Source organism: Dipodomys spectabilis, unplaced genomic scaffold, assembly GCF_019054845.1.
Source record: "Dipodomys spectabilis isolate Male_0828 unplaced genomic scaffold, ASM1905484v1 ptg000133l, whole genome shotgun sequence".
NCBI classification, from domain to species: Eukaryota; Metazoa; Chordata; class Mammalia; order Rodentia; family Heteromyidae; genus Dipodomys; species Dipodomys spectabilis.
In genome coordinates this window covers 441494-462287 of record NW_024870810.1, presented here as the reverse complement: position 1 = coordinate 462287, position 20794 = coordinate 441494, and the positions used below count along the sequence as shown (strand labels likewise).

General features: G+C 34.4%; 1 long non-coding RNA gene across 1 annotated transcript; it reads left to right on the top strand.

The window, feature by feature from the left end:
• Positions 1–205: 205 nt before the first annotated feature.
• On the top strand, positions 206–17524 carry LOC122116423. Its single transcript, XR_006148966.1, has 3 exons — positions 206–217; positions 5541–5544; positions 17439–17524. It is a non-coding gene; the product is annotated as an uncharacterized LOC122116423 (long non-coding RNA).
• The last annotated feature ends 3270 nt before the right edge of the window (positions 17525–20794 follow it).

Genomic DNA, 20794 nt, shown 5'->3' with positions numbered 1-20794 from the left:
CAATTTTTTTCTTTTTACGGTGACCATCTGGATCTGAATGACACGGTTGCAAAGTGGACCTGACCTGCCATTGCTGATGGCTGGCAGGCTGTCAGGGAAGCCATAAGCCAACATGTCAACATAGACCCTGGGTTCAAATCCTGATCCTTACACCTACCAATTGCAGGAGATCACAAAAGACTTGTTCCTATGCATAAGAATACCGATTGAAAGAGTAGTTCATGCATTTGTCTACTCTAAAATTGGATGCAATAATCCTAGGATGCTGATTGATCTTAATTAATAGTTTATTGAGCATGAAAAGAATAATGTTATTTCAATGTCGATATAATAAATACCTAAGAGTTGGAAGAAACGTAGCAGATGCCATTCAATAATAGATAGACGGCACTGGCATTCTTTACCAATATATATATTTCTATACCACCATTTGCCTATCCATGTATTGCTGTTTTGGCCAAACTTGGGGCTTGATCTCAGTGCCTGGGAGCCACCTGACAGCTTCATTGGCTAGAGGCTGTTGTGCTCCTACTCACCCATTCATGAATTGGGCCTGCTAGACCCTGAGTTCAGATCCCATCACTGCCAAAAAATTTAATCTTGGATTAAGAAGCCTAGTGTGACACATGTTTTCCTTTTCTGGGAGAGTCCTGGGTGTGAGGCATGATGGAGAACACATCTACAAATCTAGATGCTATGTGACAGGAGGTAAACAATGTAGTAAATGGTATAGGTGTCATCAGAATCAATAAAATAATTGGTAAATAAAAATAAAACATGAAATAAAATGAACAACCACACCAAGCATACTATGTACTGAACATCTGTATGGAAGTATAAATCCTACCACACCAAACACGATATGTCCTGAACATCTGTATGGAAGTATAAATCTTATCTTTAAAATGTATTTAAGGAGTATGTTTTCCATGCCTGAGGCTTGAATTCAGCCCCTCTATGAGAAGGCAATGGCTGGAAATCGTGAGATATTGGTTTCTGGACCAGGAAAAGTCATAGAATGGCATTGATCTCATCCTTGAATGAGTAGTTCATGCATGATATAAGTAGGAAATGATAGGCAAGACTCATGTGGTATCGCTTATTTGTAAAGAAGTGTTGATTAAGTGTGGCAATAATCATCACAGTCATGAAATGGAGGCATCTGGAAAGATCCAAGAATCAGTAAACACATTGGAGATTGGATTTTATCACAGGTTACCATCTCTCCTAATCTATACAAATATGTACTTATTTGCTTACTACCTTCAACTTATGAATGGATGACTGCTGTGTGCCCACTCCTGGCACCACACTTGGGGGCTCCATCTCAGGTACTGGGAAAGACCTTGCTCCTTAGTGGCTCACAGGCTGGTGTGCTCACATGGACCTATATGTCAATGGGGCCTGGTAGGTCCCGAGTTCAGATCCCAGCCCTGCCAAAAAATTCATCCTGATGTCAGAAGCCAATCGTTGCATCTGTTTTCCAGTGCAAGTCCTGGGTGTCAGCTAGGATGGAGAATGCATGGGCCACCCTGTGGCCATGGGAATAGATTGTTATCCATGTCAGCCCAGTTATACCTATCATCATATACTCAAGAAAATATATAAAACTTTCATGAATACCATACAAAACAGAATAACTACACTAAATGCACAATGCAGTCCACACACAGATGAATGTACATCCTATGTTTAAATGATGCATTCAGGACTATTTTGATCTCCCTGGGACTCAATCTCTGTTCCTGGGAATGACCCAGCTCGTTAGTGGCTAACAGGCTGGTGTGCTCATATTTACTCATTGGGCAGTTGGGCCTCCTAGGCCCAAAGTTTGAATCCCAGCACTGCCAAAAATTCACCCGGATGTGAGAAGCCAGTTGTTGCACCTGTTTTCCTGTGCTATGCAAGTACTGGGTCTCAGCTAGGATGGAGAATGCATAGGCAACTCTATGCTCATGGGAATAGGTTGTCATCTAGGTCACCATAATTATATCTGTTATCCTATACTCAAGAAAATGCACAACACATCAATGAGTAAGACACAAAATAAAGAGAATGACTACACAGAACACAAGATGCTGCCCACCCATGTATATAAACATAGATCATCTGTTTAAATGATGAATTTATGACTATATTGGCCCCCACCAGGGCTCTGTCTCAGGTCCTGGGAATGGCCTAGCTCCTTAGTGTCTTACAGGCTGGTGTGTTCCCCATGATTCATTTACCAATTGGGTCTGCTAGGCCTTGAGTTCCAATCCCAGAACTGCCAAAAGATTCACCTTGATGTGACAAGCCAATCAATCCACCTGTTTTCCTGTCTTGTGAAAGTCCTGGGTATCAGCGAGGATGGAGAATTCTACATAGGCAACTCTATAGCCATGGGAATAAGTTGTCATTCATGTCAGCACAGTTATAGCAATCACCATATTCAATAAAATACACAATATATCCATGAATAAGATACAAAATAAAAAGAATAACTATACTGAATGCAAGATGCATAACACAACTGTAGGTAAAGAGAGATCCTATGTTTTAAAAAGGTGGGCTTGCTATTTTGTCCTGTAAGTTAGGTATATCAGAAACCGTTCTAGGGAACTATTTTTGGTTATTGAAGAACTAGTTATCAACTATGATTATTCCTCATTGCCTTTAGTATTCTAAATCTCTTAAGCTAGTTCTTAATCTCTGTGTGAGAAATGTGTCGCCTTCTATGCGGTTCTTTCATACCTGATCTTCGTTGCTTTCTAAAAATCTGTCTTTCTCTATTTCTCTATGAACATTTCCTGATACTAAATACACCTACCCAGATAGAAAAGGATGCTAATGTAAGGGTCCCATAGCTCATGAGTCATTAATGTAACAAAATGGAAAAGGAGGACATATTACTACCTCAATTATTCTGAAAAGCTTCAATGTCACATCATTTGATATAGATTTCCATTCTTTGTCTACTTCGTGTCAAAAACTGCACTAAATGCAAATATGAGCCAAGTATTGGTGGCTCATGCCTGTAATCATAGCTACTCAGGAGGTAGAGACCAGAGGATTGTGGTTCAAAGCCAGCCTGGTCAGGAAAGTCCATGACACCCTTATCTTCAATTAGCCACCAGAAACCCAGAAGTGGTGCCATAGCTAAAGTGGTAGAGTACTCAACTTGAGCTGAAGAGCTGAGGGACAGTGCCCAGGATCAGAGTTCAAGCCCCACAACCAACAAAAAAGTGTAAACATGACTTCATTTCCAAAAAGGAATGATGAAGTCACTAGTAATCTTCGAAAGCAGAGAAAATAATTCCAAAATGATTCAGTGCACCTACTTTTGCTGGGTTAATTTATGGCTTCTTTGCTGGACATATTCTCTTCTTTTAAAAATTGTCAAATATTAGTTTTATGATGAATTTCATCTAATATTTCTTGGTTCAAAAGAGAATTCCATACAATTGATGGCATTGGGATTTATTACTATCTTAGTTCAAAGCAAACTCAGGCAGGAGAGTCTGTCAAACTCTTATGTGTAATTAAACACCAAAAAACCAGAAATGGATTTTTGGCTCAAGCAGTAGAGTATTTAGATTTTAGCAGGTGGGCAGGAAAGACAACTGTACAGGGACAGGGTCCAGCCTCTGAGTTCAAGCCCCAGAACCAGCACAAACTAAACAAACAAGCAAACAAATCAAACTCCAGGAATTTCTTGGGACCCTCCTAAAAGGAGCACTTGTCTGAGAAGAGGCTGCTTTTGCTGATCATACTCATACTCCTCTGTTTTTGGAATCCTTATTGCTATGGAAAACTCAGGACCAGAACAAAGAAATGGATAACAGACTTCTGCAATAGGAAAATCATCTCAGGAGAGATGCAATAGACACATAAAAATCTCCATGTCTTTGTTTCTTTGCAGTAGAACACTGTTAAAACAAAGTTATTTCCTTTTGTTCTATGCTGGCCTTGAAATGGCACGTTCTTTTCTTTTGTAATACTCTCAACTAGAAGTTTACAGACAAGTTTTACAGGAGTAAAGAATACACTCAAAAAAGTCAGGGACAGAGTTTCCTTCAAGCCTTAGATTATTTTCTTGTACGGTAAGAAGGAAAGCAAAAGTTAACTTGAACTTTGTCATTCCTCTATGTTCAATTCCTCTCCTGGTTTCAGTTTCCACATCCAGTAATAGTTACTTCCACTTACTTACAGTAACAATCTATGGTGCTGCTCCAGATAAAATGAATGTTTTCTGGTTTTATTGAAATAGCATAAGGACACCTTTGTACATGAGGTAACACGTGTTTCAGAGACAACTTAGGAAAGAGAAAATATGAAATTTAAATTGCTTATAAATACATTATCCATGAGTACATTGAATTCAAACTTCTTAAGTGCTCTGTAAATTAAGGTGAATGTTAAATGGGAAGAAGGTTCTCAGATCATTTTTTTGTGAGTGTATCTGCTGTGCACTACTTCCCAAGTGTACATGAGTTAACAGGAAGAAAAACAATTGTCATAATAGGATATAGAGAAGTTCTGTATTTAAGTATAAGGTTTCAATACAATATAGAAGACTTTACAAATAAGACAACATTGAAACAATAAAGCCAAGTCCAATATGGAGATGTATGGGAGTGATATAAAGCATGGACTTAAATGGAAAAAATAGTCCATCTTGAGAGAACAGGGATTATACTATCAATGAACCTGGTGGCTAAGACCACATTTCTTTTTTTTTTTTTATGATTTTTTTTAATTTAATTTAATTTTATTTGTGAACATACTGTACAGAGGAGTTACAGTTACATGGGCAGGATAATGTGTACATTTCTTACCAAGCATTGCAGCCTCCTCCTTTGTTTATCCTTCACATCCCTTCCCAGCCTCCCCCCTCCCCCCCTAATCCCAATCCTTCTCCTTCCCCCCCCCCCCCCCCCCCCCGCACCAACGTTGTAAAGCTCGTTTTGGACATGACAACTTGTACTTCTCATTGTTGCAACAGGTCCTCCTGTATCCTTAAACAACTGGTTTTTCCCCATCTCCTCCACAAGTTATACTGACATCAAATGGAACCAACCCAGATGCCCCTCAGTAGATGAATGGATCAAGAAGATGTGGTATATATACACAATGGAATTTTATGCCTCCATCAGAAAGAATGACATTGCCCCATTTGTTAGGAAATGGAAAAACTTGGAAAAAATTATATTAAGTGAAGTAAGCCAGTCCCAAAGAAACGTAGGTCCCATGGTTTCCCTTATTTGTAATATCTAGTATATGTATGAGTCAAGCGGAAAAGGTCAGATAATGTGATGTCAGGAAAATGAACCCTTAGATGTGTATTTTAATGTTTTTTTCTTTCATGCCTGTGTTTCTAACACATTTATAAGATTATCTCTTTGTTGCTTTGTATGTCCCTCCTCCACAGTATAACCCCTGCTTTCACTATATTTGATGTCAAGACCACATTTCTTTTTCTTTCCTTTTCTTATGTTCTTTTTTGTTGTTTTGGCACTTGAACTCAGACTGGATGCTGTCCCTCTGCTACTCAGCTCAAGGCTAGTGCTCTACCACTTGAGCCACAATGCTAATTCCAGTATTCTGTTAGTTGTTGGAGAAAAGAGTCTCCAGGATTTTCCTACCCGGGCTGGCTTTGAACCCCAATTCTCAGATCTCACAACCACTCGGCTTACGATCACATTTCTAACAGTGTTCACTCAGGATATATAATGTGTATGTTCATCCATTTTTATACGAATGCTTGAGTTAAAAATCTGGGCTACAGGTTAGACTTTACACTCACAAAAATGTTTGTAGTTTAAAAGTTGATACTCCTGGAAAAATAAAACCTAAGAATGTAAAGGAGTCTGGGAAGTTCAGTTTGCATCCAGCTTGAGCAGAACAGGCTTTGAGACACTACCTATAATTAACCAGCCAAAAGCTGGAATACCTGTCATGAGCAAGTTTGCTGAATAAGAGCTTGAGGCCTTTGCATACACACATAAAAACACATACATCCACATAGAGGCACTTATATGTGCACACAAATACACAAATGAAACAACTCTCAGAATATGTAGAAACATTAGAAAACAATAGAAAATATGCCCTGAGTAAGACTAGAATCAAGTCATAATATTTAATATTAGAAAACTCTCAAGTGAACTTTCTTAAAAAAAGTTGAGAATATTACATAGGTAGGGACCAGAGATAGTAAGAGAGTCAAGTAATCATTATTAATGGGATCGGATCCATGGAGGAATGAATAAGAGACCCCTGCACGTGCATCTGAAAATGTTCATATCCTATGTCAAATTTTAGAACATCTTTGAAAATAGTACATAAACAATCTGAGCAGTCAGTTTAGTGGAGAAGATCATTGGAGAAGTTCTGAATTGCTACTGTGTTTCTAGATTAAATAAACCAACAAACTATGGCAGGACAATGTGATACAAGCCTGGAATTCTAGCACTCAGACTAAGACAGGAGGTTAGAGAGTGGAATTACATAGCGATACCTTCCCCGGACCAGGTAGTATAATTTTGTTTTGATAAAACAAACCAAATAACAAGAAAGGAATACACAGATGGAATTTTGGGCTAATTTTGTCACTAGTTTTGAGAAGTCAAGTTTCCTATTGAAATGCAACTCATATATAATCCTCAGTTGTGTTTTAAATGTTCTCTTCATTACAGAACATTCATAGATGCAAAATGGCTCATGATTCTTATCGAAAAATTTGAAAAAGTAAGTAAGCATCATTCTGTTGGATTCCAAAGAAATGATGAAGGATTACAAAAGCTTAAGCCTGGAGAAATAGCAAAGTTCGTCTAATGTAGAATTTTGTAGACCTTGCTAAATTAGAATCTAGATTTAAAATAAATACTTTGGTTTTCTTTGTAATTCCATATTCTATAGGATACTACAAAATTCTTTTTAAGTAGAGGGTTTAATTGACAAATTCACAAATGATTTTGGCATTCTATTTCCCTTGAATATTCTTTTAAAAGAGTTATAATTAGAACTTAATAGATAATTCCAACAGTTCGTGTATACCATGATAATGTGAATAATCTAGACGGAGTTGCCAACAAATTTATAAATTTCTAAAAATTTATAAATTTAGATAAACAGCAATTTTTTGAGGGTTTGGTATAAAATGGTATGAAGAGAGTAATTGTATGACATCTTCTTTCTTCTATCTATATGTAACACAGGAAGCGATTTCCTTTCATGCCTCTGTATACATTGAGAGAAAAGCTAGGTTTGGAGTTTGTTTTCTTTGTTTTTATTAGTTTTTCCTAGAGTTTGAACCCTAGGCCTGGACACTGTCTCTGAGCCTGTTTATGCTCAAGGCTCGAGCCCTACACTTCAACCTCAGTGGCATTTGTGTCTGGCTGTTGCTGAAAAGTTTATTGGAGATAAGATTCTAAGATACCTTCCTGGGTGGGCTTTGAACTGTAATCTTCCGATATTAGCATCCTGAATATCTAAGATAGTTAAAGTATAAATATAAATAATATTTGCAAGTATTCTGATCTCAAGAATAGCAGTTGGGGAAAAATTCATGCAGTTTTTTGTGGTGTTCTTTCCAGAACAAGGAGCACATCATTAGCAGTGTTGTACTATTTTATCATAGAGAGTAAGCTATTCGTGATGTGAATTAAGGAATTTTAAGGTGCACCTTACAAGTTGGAAACTGTTCTAGGGTCTAGGGTGATTTTATGGCATAAATCTTGGGATTGATGGTCATAGAAATAATAGTTTACTCTGATGAACAATTGGCTACGCTTGAAGAAGTAATTATCACAGATGCTGCATAGTTTTTTTGTTTTTGTTTTTGTTTTTTTTGGACACTGTCACCCCTTGCCTCTCTTTTCTTTTTTTTAAATTTTACTTTATTTTATTTGAGAACATACTGTACGGAGGGGTTACAATTACATGGGCAGGATAATGCATACATTTCTTACCAAGCATTGCAACCTCCTCCTTTGTTTACCCTTCACCTCCCTTCCCAGCCTCCCTCCTCCCCCGCACCCAATCCTTCCCCCCCTCCCCCCCACACCGACATTGTAAAGCTCGTTTTTGACATGACATTTTGTACTTCTCATTGTTGCAACAGGTCCACCTGAATCCTTAAACGACTTGTTTTTCCCCATCTCCTCCACAAGTTAAACTGATATCAAATATAGTGAAAGCGGGGGTTACACTGTGGAAGAGGGACATACAAAGCAACAAAGAAATAATCTTATAAATGCGTTAGAAACACATGCATGAAAGAAAAAAAACATTAAAATACATATTTAAGGGTTCGTTTTCCTAACATCACATTATCTGACCTTTTCTGCTTGACTCATACATATACTAGGTATTGCAAATAAGGGAAACCATGGGACCTATGTTTCTTTGGGACTGGCTTACTTCACTTAATATAATTTTTTCCAAGCCTTTCCATTTCCTAACAAATGGGGAAATGTCATTCTTTCTGATGGAGGCATAGAATTACATTGTGTATATATACCACATTTTCTTGATCCATTCATCTACTGAGGGACATCTGGGTTGGTTCCATATCTTAGCTATGGTAAATAATGCTGCAATAAACATAGTTGTGCTGGTCGCTTTAGTGTGGTCTTGTTTGTAAACATTTGGGTAAATGCCCAAAAGTGGGATTGTGGGGTCATAGGGGAGTTCTATGTGAAGTCTTTTGAGGAACCTCCATACTGCTTTCCAAAGTGGTTGAACAAGTTTACATTCCCACCAAGAATGAAGTAAGGTTCCTTTCTGTCCACATCCCCTCCAGATGCTTCATAGTTTTATCCTCTACCAGAATATGGCAATTTTTTGGCTGATTTCTCATTCTATAACACCCCATTGGAAACTGCATCTATTGCAGAATTTCATAACATGCAAACAGGTACTGTTTTGAATCTCTCAAGTATAGAATGTTGAGAAGTTAAAAATGAGTAGTTATTAGTGATGGGAATTTTGAATAACACATATATTCTGTCCTCTTAAAAACTTATTTACTTTTAAAAGTTATGGGTTTCCATAGAATTAAACTATTTTCGGTTTTAGTATGAGAAAGTAATAAATTTATTCTTTTTTCAAAATATTGGCAATATATTGTTAAAATATTGTCTAGTTGGATAACGTTCAAGTTGATGAACCTCTAATAAAGAAGGGGTAATTAATTCAAATTAGATGCCAAATACTATTGATTTTTAAAAAGTTACAACAAAGAGAATAATATTTACTATACCAATACAGTGAAAATATATTTTATGCAGATTATTTTTTAAATTTTATTATCAAAGTGAGATTTAATGATAGCAAAGGACTACTAATACATCTTGACTTCTCATTAAGCACTTTCAATCATAGAAACCACATGAAGCCAATAGACACGCCTACTTTTGTAGATGAAAACAAGTGTCTTTAAAAAAACAGGAATTTAAGTAGTCATGCAAAGGACTCTATTTTACTACTGCATTGTACATTTTTTTCCTAATGTTGGGTAACAATAAATAATGAATCTATTAAAAAGCTCTTGAAGCTCATACGTCCAATTGTGAGTTCTCTTATACTATATCATGGTATTTTTTTGTGTATGGTCTTAAGAAGAAATTTAAATTACTAACTTGAAGTTTTGACAGGACAATTTCATCACTGTACAACTTGTTACTATACTCTCAGTTTTAAATTACTATTTAATTATGCGCATTAGATAAGTATAGAGGAAGAAGTAGAAGCCACACTGGTGGCTCATGTCATTAATCCTAGCTAATCAGAAAGATGAAGTCTGAGGATTGTGGTTTGAAACCAAACCAAACAACAAAAATAGTCCATTAGATTCTGATTTGAAAGAAAACAACAAAAGCTAGAAATGGAGCTGTGGTACAAGCAGTAAAATGCTAGCCTTCAGAAAACTAAAACAAAAAGATAACAAATTCTGGGACAGAGCCAGGCCCTGAGTTCAAGCCCTATTATTAGCACCAAACAAATGAATGAATGAATTAGTTAATTAATTAATTAAAAATAAATTAAGTGGTCACATGTTGATAGGCATGGTGAATAGATTGTGCATTATTAGGTAGTAAGGCAAATAATCATTTGTACTAATCACTAATATTTAATTTGAACGTTTTTGTACAATAAACCCTGAATTTAGCATGCATGTATATGTGTGTGTACATGTGTGCACATGTGTTTATGTGTATATGTGTGCATGTGCTGTTGCAATGTTGCTTGCCCATATCGACAGGGTGAGGTTGAAAAGAGCTAACTGTGTTGCAATGTTTTTATTTATCACTGTTCTGTCATGTCATTTCAGTTGGACAACCTTTCTGTACATTTTATTTGTCAAATAATAACATCATCAGAATCAAAGCATTTACAACATTAAGATAGATAAAAGAGACTGCTTACAGCTCTTTTATATGTTAGGTGAGGAGATACAGACATAATTAGGTGCTAAGTTATTGCTGTAAGATGACTGTCAGTACAAAATATGTATTTGATCTCTTAAATTGGTTATAATTTTAAGATACGCTCATGGAGTGAGTTTGCCCGACTTGACCAAACAGGTATTACTCTCTGGTTATTCCATGAAACACAAGGTGGATAAACTCTTTCTTGATTTCTGTTGAAAATAACTGTCTTTGTAAGATCATATCTATTCTCACTAAGAGATAATCAACCCAATAATTTTACGTTTGAATATCTCATTATAATAACTGCAAATAAGTATTGTGGATATGCTTGTTAGATATTACTTTCAAAAACAAACAAACAAACAAAAAAAGCATATTTCGTCTCCAGAGTGTGAATCTATTAGAAGTTGTTTTGAACATGCAAAGGGATCTTCACTAATGGTTCTTTTGTGGGAGTAACTACAGGAACTTAACAAATAAGGCTTTTTCAATATCTTTTCCAATGTAAATAACATCACAGAGTGAGTCTTGCAAATTCTGAAAAGCCTTTGAATATTTTAGTATTATTTCAGCTCATTGACTATAGAGCTAAAGACATTTCTGAAATAAATATTGTTAAGGTATGAAAATGTGAGTGGGTATATAGGCTTTTATATGCATCGTTTTATGAAAATCAAGTTTTTATAAAACTAAATGAAATAGAATAAAAGAATGCAAGTGAATTTGTTAAGCTAATTAATTATTAATATAACTTTGTTTTCTATTAACACAGTTTTTTGAATGAAGATGATGCAGTTAAATTATTTCCGTTGTGTCTCTTTACTTCAGTTACTTTTAGAATCTTTAGTTATAAGAGTGAATTTGTAGTATAAATAAAGGTTTTAAAATGATTAGGAAAAAAATAAAAAATAATAAAATGATTAGGAATAATCTTGTGTTTTGTGTCCTACTCCAAAGAAAATGAGTTATTTTCACGTGTAAATAATTTATAATTGAATCTTCAGTATCATAAGAATTTTTTTTAAATGCAGTAGTGTTGATGACTTTTTAAACCAATTGTATTCACAAGTTGGAGAGTCTTTAATTCATACTTAGGTCTTGGTGTCTATGATTTTTAACCTCTCGTTCCTAATATTAATGGTAGGTCACACTGCATTTTTGGTATATAAAAGGTAAAATATTTATCTGGGGTCAAAGGTGATTTTTATATCATTCTTGCTTTAATAGTATTTTAAAGTAGTACATTTCTCTCAAAATTTTGGTTATAAAAAGCAATCAAAATACTTCTCATAGTAAACAACTTACGTGAGCTATAATGTGGAAATGATTGGTCCATAAGACATGCAGTCTGTTTCCATCCGGAATTAGGCAGGTCATTCTTTCAGTAAGACTGTGTTAAACAGAGATGGGGTCCCCAAACAGTGCAGTGTTGAGTCATGGGATAGAATATGATTTCTACTATTTTGAGCTAGAAATCAAGAATGTTATACTTTTGCAGTTCCTTTCACCAGGGAGGTATAAATTGATTATGAACTTGGAGCTTTCATATTAAAGCTACCTATTTTCTAACAAAGATAAAGTGAAATATTATTAGAGTGTACACAATAATTCTGGGGAAATTTCCTAGAATTAGTAGACTAAGTGCTGGTATATTAGTCATAAAATAAAATGAGGTATTTTGATACAGTGGGAGATGGGCCACAGGCTAACTCTTACCATGTGTGCAATGTGGTACTAGTAATTCCAACTCTGAAGACTTCCATATCATCATCTGAGAATTAAAAATAGAAGTAGTTCCACTTTATGGGATTATTGTGAGGATTAAATTAGATACCATAGGTAAAGTACTTGGAAAAACAATCAGTCAGCATTTGATACTTTCTACCTGTTATTTTATCATGTGATGAATTCTAACATTTTTACTGTGATTTTTATATTGTGTCTATTTAGAATATACAATGTGATGTATTGCTATTCATTGCACTGGTCACTTTTCTGTTATTATGAGGAAAATACCTGCAAAGAATATTTCTGAAGAGGAAACTATTATATTGACTCATGGTTTAAGAGAACGCAGTTTAAGTTTAGATGTCTCCATTGTTTTTAATTATATTTTTATTAAATAATTGCTCAAAAGAATTTCCATTCCACAAATCAGTTTATAAGTACAATGGATCTTTACATAACTTTCCACAACCTTCTAAACCTCACTTCACTTTCATTTTTTCTACTTACACACTATCTGCATTGAATATTATGCCTTCACTCTCTTCCTCCATAACTCTCTTTATTCCTTCCCTTTTACTTCCACTCACATCTTCCAAGTGATAGTTTCCTGGTATTCATTTTGTTGGATTAAAAGTTCAATTTTATAAGAAATTACTCCTTTTAAATACTCCTCTGCAAATAGCATGCTTTTGTTAATACTATTATGTAATTGTAACCACTCTGTAGGTATTTTCACAATAAAAATATTCTCAGTTGTATGGTCAATAGATTTTGAAAAGGATTCCATGACTTTATGAAATAAAAACAGAATCTTAAATGGGTGTACTGGCACTATTGCCTCCCTAGATTTAAAATAAAATCTTAGACTATTACCTCAATCCTTATACAAAGATAAAAAAAAGATTATCTAACTAAATGTGAGATGTAAAAACCTATAAAACATAAGTGTAAAAATTCATGACATTGGATCAGTAAAGGTTTGTAAAAAATGATAAGGAGAGCATTAGTGGGTAAAGAAAAGCAAGAATAAACTGGATAATATCAACTGAAAACTTTTCATAATTCAAAGGACAATATAATAGAAGTGAAAAAATATCCAACAGATAGAGGGCACGTATTTGTTAATGCTACACTGTTAATGCTACAATGATTTTTAGTGTAAGTATTTTTATATTTTCTAATTCTAAATAACTTTTTTCCCGAATAGGTTATTTCTTTAAAGAACATATGCAAATTAATAGTCAATAGGAGAAGCATGTGAAATAAGTTCCTCTTTAGTATCTAAGAAAAAATCAAAAGAAAACTCACTAGTATGACCATAATATAAATAGATTACACAAAATATAGTAATGCATTTGTGGAGAAATTGATATACTCCACATAGCAAATCAATTTGTATAATACTGCAATCATTATAGCAAGCAAGTTTTCAAATGTTCAAAGAGAATTGTATAGGATCTTCCACCTTAGCTTATAAATAAGGAGTCAAATTCAGTTTTTTGGTATGAATTTACAAATAGTTTCATGCAGAAATAAAAATAAAAATAAATTTTAACTACTGGCTCTACGGTCTGTGTCCTTTTAAAGTAACTATAGATATGTAAGTAGAATTATGTAAATTGGGTCATGTGTTTACAGCTGTACTGAAGAAATACTCTTAATATATCATTGGAAACTTTGGTTATTGAATACTATCGATATGAGAATGTTATTGAACTAATCACACTTGGTTGAAAACTATAGCTTAGTCCATCAAAATGTGGAAATTAATAATTTTATTTATAAGAAAAAAGGCTGAGAAGTTGGCTTAGTGGTTGAAATTCATATTGATAAAATTTTGAGATATGAATGTGAAGCCATGAAATTCTGGATCCATGAATTCAACAGATCCTGTTGATTTTAAATGCTGGGAACAAATGCTTTTATCCTGAACTTAGAAGAATTATACAGATATAACTCTCATGAACTTTACTTAGAAGTATTCTGTGAATATTTTTGAAGATTATTTTAGCCAGGTGATTAAAGATTGAACTACAGCATAGACAAGCCTAATTTATCCTTCAGTTCCAATGAGTGACACATGTATCCATATCAGTTTGGAACTTTATTGAAATATCTTTAGATATGTTTGGATATCTTATCAGCCTAATCATTATAAATGTAGGACAAGTAACATCAAGTATTAGGTTGAACATACATCTTTACTGATGTGACTGAAGACTCCTCGAATTGATTCTTCTTTAGAATAGAAAATGCCTCATTAACCATTGACAAATCGTAACTGACATATATTCTATTCAAATCTAATTTTTGTTAGGGATATCTCCATGCTGTAATAACCCTGTCAATCAACCTGCCACAAATTCTTATATATAGGAAGTGCTCTTATAAACTTCAAACTTTTATTGAATGGAAGAGTTCAGACATTACCCTCACCAGTAGGATTAAAAGCCTAAAAATATCAGACATTTTGTGTTACTGTCTTTCTTTCATTTTTTCATACACATTGGCAAGTAGGGAAAGATTCTGATGTAACAATAATACAATTTTGACTTGTATTAACACAACATCTAGGAACTAGTGTTAATTGGTTACTTACCAATTAGCTCCAAATTTTCTGGATATTTATATTTTTCCTAGGAAAACTAATGAGCTCCAAGCAAATGTCCCTAGGGAGCCTTACACTTTTAATATCACTGTTTGTCTCAAAATGATTTAAATTTAAATTCTACACCCTCTAATGTGGGCATAGTGTTATACTGTGGAACTTTTCTCCTCAGAGAGTGAGTACTACCCTATTGCTTAACATAGACAAAGTACCTTCATACATAGACAGTCATGTGCAAAGAAGAAGTAGTAGGTGAACAATGTTCTCAGCAATTTGTAAAGATGAAATGGAAATAGAGCAACCATGAACTCAAAAGGAATGTGCAAAAAAGCGAAAGGCACAAAGTAGAATGTGCCAAGGAAATGCTGAAGTATAATTTCAAATTATGTGCTCAGGTGTGAGGATGTGTTCAAAGTATTGATTCAGAGAATTTAGTTGGATATCTTGGGGGAAAAACTGCTTTAAACTATTCTGGGATAATTGTACAATAGAAGCCCCTAACTCTGACTCTAATCATCCACAACATCATCAATTTAGGGACTATTTTTCCAAGTGCAAAGCGAGAAAAAGAGGGCTAATCACAGTTAGTGTTCAGGTTGAAGTAATGGAAATCACCTAAATTTTCTTATAAAATCTACATTTATTTTGGAGCATTAAATTAGAGAAAAGCCAAGTAAATAGTATGCATGTTCCTAAATTAAGAGGTACTTATTATATTGTTCTCTTTTTTAACTTGGAAGTTATAGATTATATCTTTTTATACTCTAACTTGGTTCAATGATCTGCTATCTGTTATTTCTTCTCTTCCCCTTCTTTTGCCCATCTACTTACATAATTTTTATTTAAAGAGACAAACTTGAGCTTGCATTTCTAAATTCTCCTAAATTATCTGAATTTCTTCATACTTCTGGCAGCCTCCTTAATCTATCTCAAGGGAATATTTTGTCACTACCATTTTTATTCTATATGATATCTTCCTGCCTAATTCAGTGCAAAATATACATTAGACTCATCCAGATATCTCAACACTTGTACCAACATAAAAGACTATGTTACTTAGAAATCATTATTTTAGTATACCTGTGGAGGTGGCATCTGTAATTTTTGAATGACCCTAACTGATACTTACATGCAATCATGTTTTAAACCAATATACCACTCAGAAGAATGAATCACTAAAATGTGGTACGCACACACACACACACACACACACACACGGTGGAATTCTATGCTTCATAAGGAAATGGAAAGACTTGGAAAAATCCTACTAAGTAAAATAGGCAAGATATAAAGAAAAAGATTCCATGGTTTCCCTCATGTGTAATGAGTAGGAAGTGTCTAGGGTAGTCTTAGCAGATGAGCAGAATGGCTCAATACCTATGTATATGTGACCATATAAGTGGATGATGAGCAAAATGAACTCCTAGTGTTCCCCTATGGTTTATCCCCTGCTGTATTTAATTTCAGTATCCTGTATATTGTATACATATTTATCTTAATGTTGCAAAGGAAGAGGAACAACAAAATGGTGACACAAAAGACAAAGGGCAAACCAATGCAATAGCAATACTCAGAAGACAACATTTTGGAAATTTACATTACTACTTATGAGGGGTATTGTGAATGAAAATTGTGATTAAAATGAGAGGGAGGGGATAAAAAGTTCGACATGTTATGTACTCTCTACCTTTCAATTACTGCAACCCCTTTTATATATTAAATGGACAATAAAATTAAATTTAAAAACAAGCTACATAAAATATAATTTCACTGTATTGGCATAGAAAATATTATTCTATGTGTATTACCTTTTTAATAAAATGAACAATATTTGGCTTCTAATTTGAATTAATTGTCCCTCTCTTTATCAGAGGGTCATCAACTTGAATGTTATCAAACTATACAAAATTTTCAAAATATACTTGTCATTATTTTGAAAAAAACATTATTTTAGTATTATCTCATACTACATAGAAAATAGTTCAATTCTCTGGAAACTCCTAACTTTTAAAACTAAATATTTGTTGATAGGACAGAGTATATGTGATCTTCAAAATTCCTATGACTACTAACGACTCATTTTCAAATTCTGAACATGCCATACCAGAGATATTTAAAACAGTGCCTGTATGCATTTTATTTAATTCCGCAAAAAATGCAGTTTCCAATGGGGCGTTACATAGTTAAAAGTCAACAGAAAAACTAGCCACATTCTGGTAGAAGATAAAACTATGAAGTATCCATAATAATTAATTCCTCTAGAGTAAACATTTGTTCATCAGAGTAAGCTATTATTTTTATGACAATCAATCCCAACATTTTATGCAGTGAAGTCATTCTAGCCCAACACTTTCCAAATTGTAAGGTGCACCTTAAAATTCCCTAAATTCACAGCATGACTAGCTTATCATTATAGTGAAAAAATTCTACACATCTGATAATGAAATGCCCTTTCGATTGCTGAAAAAACACTACACTAAACTTTGCTGCATCGTTTTCCCTCAAGTGGTATTCTTCAGATCAGAAAACTTGAAAATATTATTTCTACTCATCTTTTTATCTATCATAGATATTCAGGAGGCTAAGATCTGAATATTATGGTTCAAAACCCACCCAGGCAGGAAGGTTCCTTAGATTCTTATCTCCAATAAACTGCTCAGGAAAAGCCAGACACAAGTGTTACTGAGTTTCGAGTGGTAGATCAGTAGCCTTGACCAATAACAGGCTCAGGGACAGTGCCCAGGCCCAGCGGTTAAGCCCTAGGACAAACAAAACAAAAAAAACAAAATGAAAACAAACCCCAAACCTAGCATTTTTCTCATTGCATGCAGAGGTAAGTAATTAAGGAAATGTCTTCCTGTGTTATGTATAGGTAGAAGAAAAAAGATGTCGCACAATAACTCTCTTCATACCATGTTACACCAAAGCCTCAAAACATTGCTCTTTTTCTAAATTTATAAATTAATATCATCCATTTGTTGGCAACTGTTTCTAGCATTACCATGTTATACATGAACTGTTGGAATTATCTATTAACTAAGTCCTTTAACTCACTTGAAAGAATATTCTAGACAAATAGAATGCCAGAATAATTTGTAAATTTGTAAATTAAAACTTCTACTTAAAAAGAATTTTGTAGTATCCTGTAGAATATAAAATTACAAACAAAACATGTTTATTTTAAATTTAAATTCTCATTTAGCCAGGTTTACAAAGTCCTACATTAGAAAATTTTGCTATTTCTCCAGGATTAAGCTTTTGTAATCCTTCATCATTTCTGTGGAAACCAACAGAATGATGCTTACTTTTTTAAATTTTTGGTTTGGAATCATGAGCTATTTTGCATCTAGGAATGTTCTGCAATGAAGAGAGCATTTAAAACATGACTGAGGATGATATATGGGTTGCATTTCAATAGGAAACTTGACTTCTCAAAACATAATGACAAAATTAGCCCTAACTTCCAACTGTGAATTCCTGTCTTGTTTTTTGGTTTGTTTTATTAAGCAAAATTATACTAACTAGTTACGGGAAGGTATCACTATGTAATCCACTCTCTAATCTCCTGTCTTAATCTGAATGCTAGAATTTCAGGCTTGTATCACATTGTCCTACCATAGTTTGATGGTTTATTTAACCTAGAAGCATCCTAGTAATTCTGAACTTCTCCGATGATCTTATCCACTAGACTGACTGCTCAAAGTGTTTCTGTACAATTTTCAAAGATGTTCTAACATTTGACACAGGATATGAACATTTTCAGATGCACCTGCAGGGGTCTCTGATTCATTCCTCCATGGATCCTCCATGATGATTACTTGCCTCTCTTACTGTGTCTGGTCCTTACCTATGTAATATTCTCAAGCTTTTTGGGGGAAAGTTCACTTGAGGAGTTTCTAATATTGAAAATTATGACTTGATTATAGTCTTACTCAGGACATATTTTCTATTATTTTCTAACTTTTCTACACAATCTGAGAGTTGTTTCATATGTGTGTTTGCACATGTAAGTGCTTCTGTGTGTATGTGAATGTTTGTATGTATGTATGCAAAATCCTCAAGCTCTTATTCAGCAATCTTGCTCATGACTAGTATTACATCACTTGAGCCATTCTTCTAGTGTAACTTTTGGCTGGTTAATTACAGGTAGTGTTGCAAAGACTGTTCTGCCAAGGCTGGAATCAAACTTAACTTCCCAGACTCTTTTACATTCTTAGTTTTTATTTTTTCCAGGAGTATCATGTTTTAAACTAGGAACACTTTCATGAATGTAAAGTCTAACCTGTAGCCCAGATTTTTAACTCAAGAATTCATACAAAGGTAGATGAACATACACATTATATATCCTGAGTGTACACTGCTAGAAATGTGATCTTGAGCCGGGTACTGGTGGCTCATGCCTATAATCCTAGCTACTCAGGAGGTTGAGATCTGAGTATTGCAGTTCAAATCCAGCACCAGTAGGAACGTTTTCTGAGTCACTTATCTCAAATTAACCACCAGAAAACTGGAATTGACACTGTGGCTCAAGTGGTAGAACTCTAGCCGTGGGTTTAAGACCCACAACCATCAAAAAAAGAAAGAAAGAAAAAGAAATGTGATCTTAGCCACCAGTTCATTGCTAGTATAATTCCTGCTCTCTCAACATGGCCTTTTTTTTCCAGTTAAGTCCATGCTTTTATATCTGACTTGCTTTGTGAACAGAATTATTCTTCCATACTATGTTATTACAAATTTTCATGATTAGCTACCATGATTTAGATCTAGTAGAAAACAAGAGTGGCCTCATCCTTCATGTTCCACTTAGTAGTAATGCTTTCTCTATCTCACTCCCAAAGATCTACTTACTGGCTTTGAATTTATTGTTTCAATGTTGTCTTATTTGTAGAGTCTTCTGTAGTGTATTGAACTATTAAACTTAAGCACAAAACTTCTTTTTCTTGTATTATTCCTATTGTTTCTCCTACTGTTAACTTATGTACACTTGGGAAATAATGCACAACACACACACTCACAAAGAAATGTTTCTGAGAACCTTCTTCCCACTTAAAATTGGTCTTAATTACAGTGCAATTAGGAAATTTGAACTTAAACTACTCCAGGAAGTTTTTTTCATTTTTTTTGTTGTAAAAATGGTGTAAATAGTGGTTAGAGTTACATAAATAAGTAAATGAGTACATAATCTATCAAGCACTGTTACCTCCTCTTTTGTTTTTCCCCTGCCATCCCTTTCCTCCCCACCGTCCCAACTCCCTTCTCCCCTCTTCAAGTAGTAAAGTTCATTTTCGACATAGTGCTTTGTACAACTCATTGTTACAATGGGTCATACTGTATCCTTGTTTCAGCATTTTGTTATTTCCCTTCCCTTCCCCACATTAATAAAATGTATATGCAAGATACAAAAAAAATACACACTACATGTTATATACATTAAAAACAATAGCAAGAGAGAAAAATCAAGTTGTGTCACTATCTTGGGGTACATTCAATTAACATCATCTTAGATGGCCATGTGTACATGGAAAATGTTTTATAAGCGATTTAAATTCCATATTTTCTCTTTAAAAAGTTATTTCTGAAACACAAGTTACCTCATGTCCAAAGATGTACTTGTGCTATTTAAATGAAACCAGAAAATATTAATTTTACTTGGAGCAGCATCATAGATTGTTACTGGAGGTAAGTGGAAGGAACTGTTACTGGAAGTGGAAACTGATCCCAAGAGAGGAATTGAACATAGAGAAATGAAAAAGTTCAAGTTAGTTTGTGCTGTCCTTTTTATGGTACAAGAAAAGAATCCAAGGCCTGAAGGAAACTTTGTCCCTTACCTTTTCGAGTGTGTCCTTTACTCATATAAAACTTGTCTGTAAGCTTCCAGTTGGGAGTATTAGAAAAGGAAACAATATTCCATTTCAAGGCCAACATAGAATAAAAGGAAATAACTTTGTTTTAAAAGTGTTCTACTGCAAAGAAACAAAGACATGGAGATTTTAAAGTGTCTTATGCACGGATATTTCTCTCCTGAGATGATTCTCCTATTGTA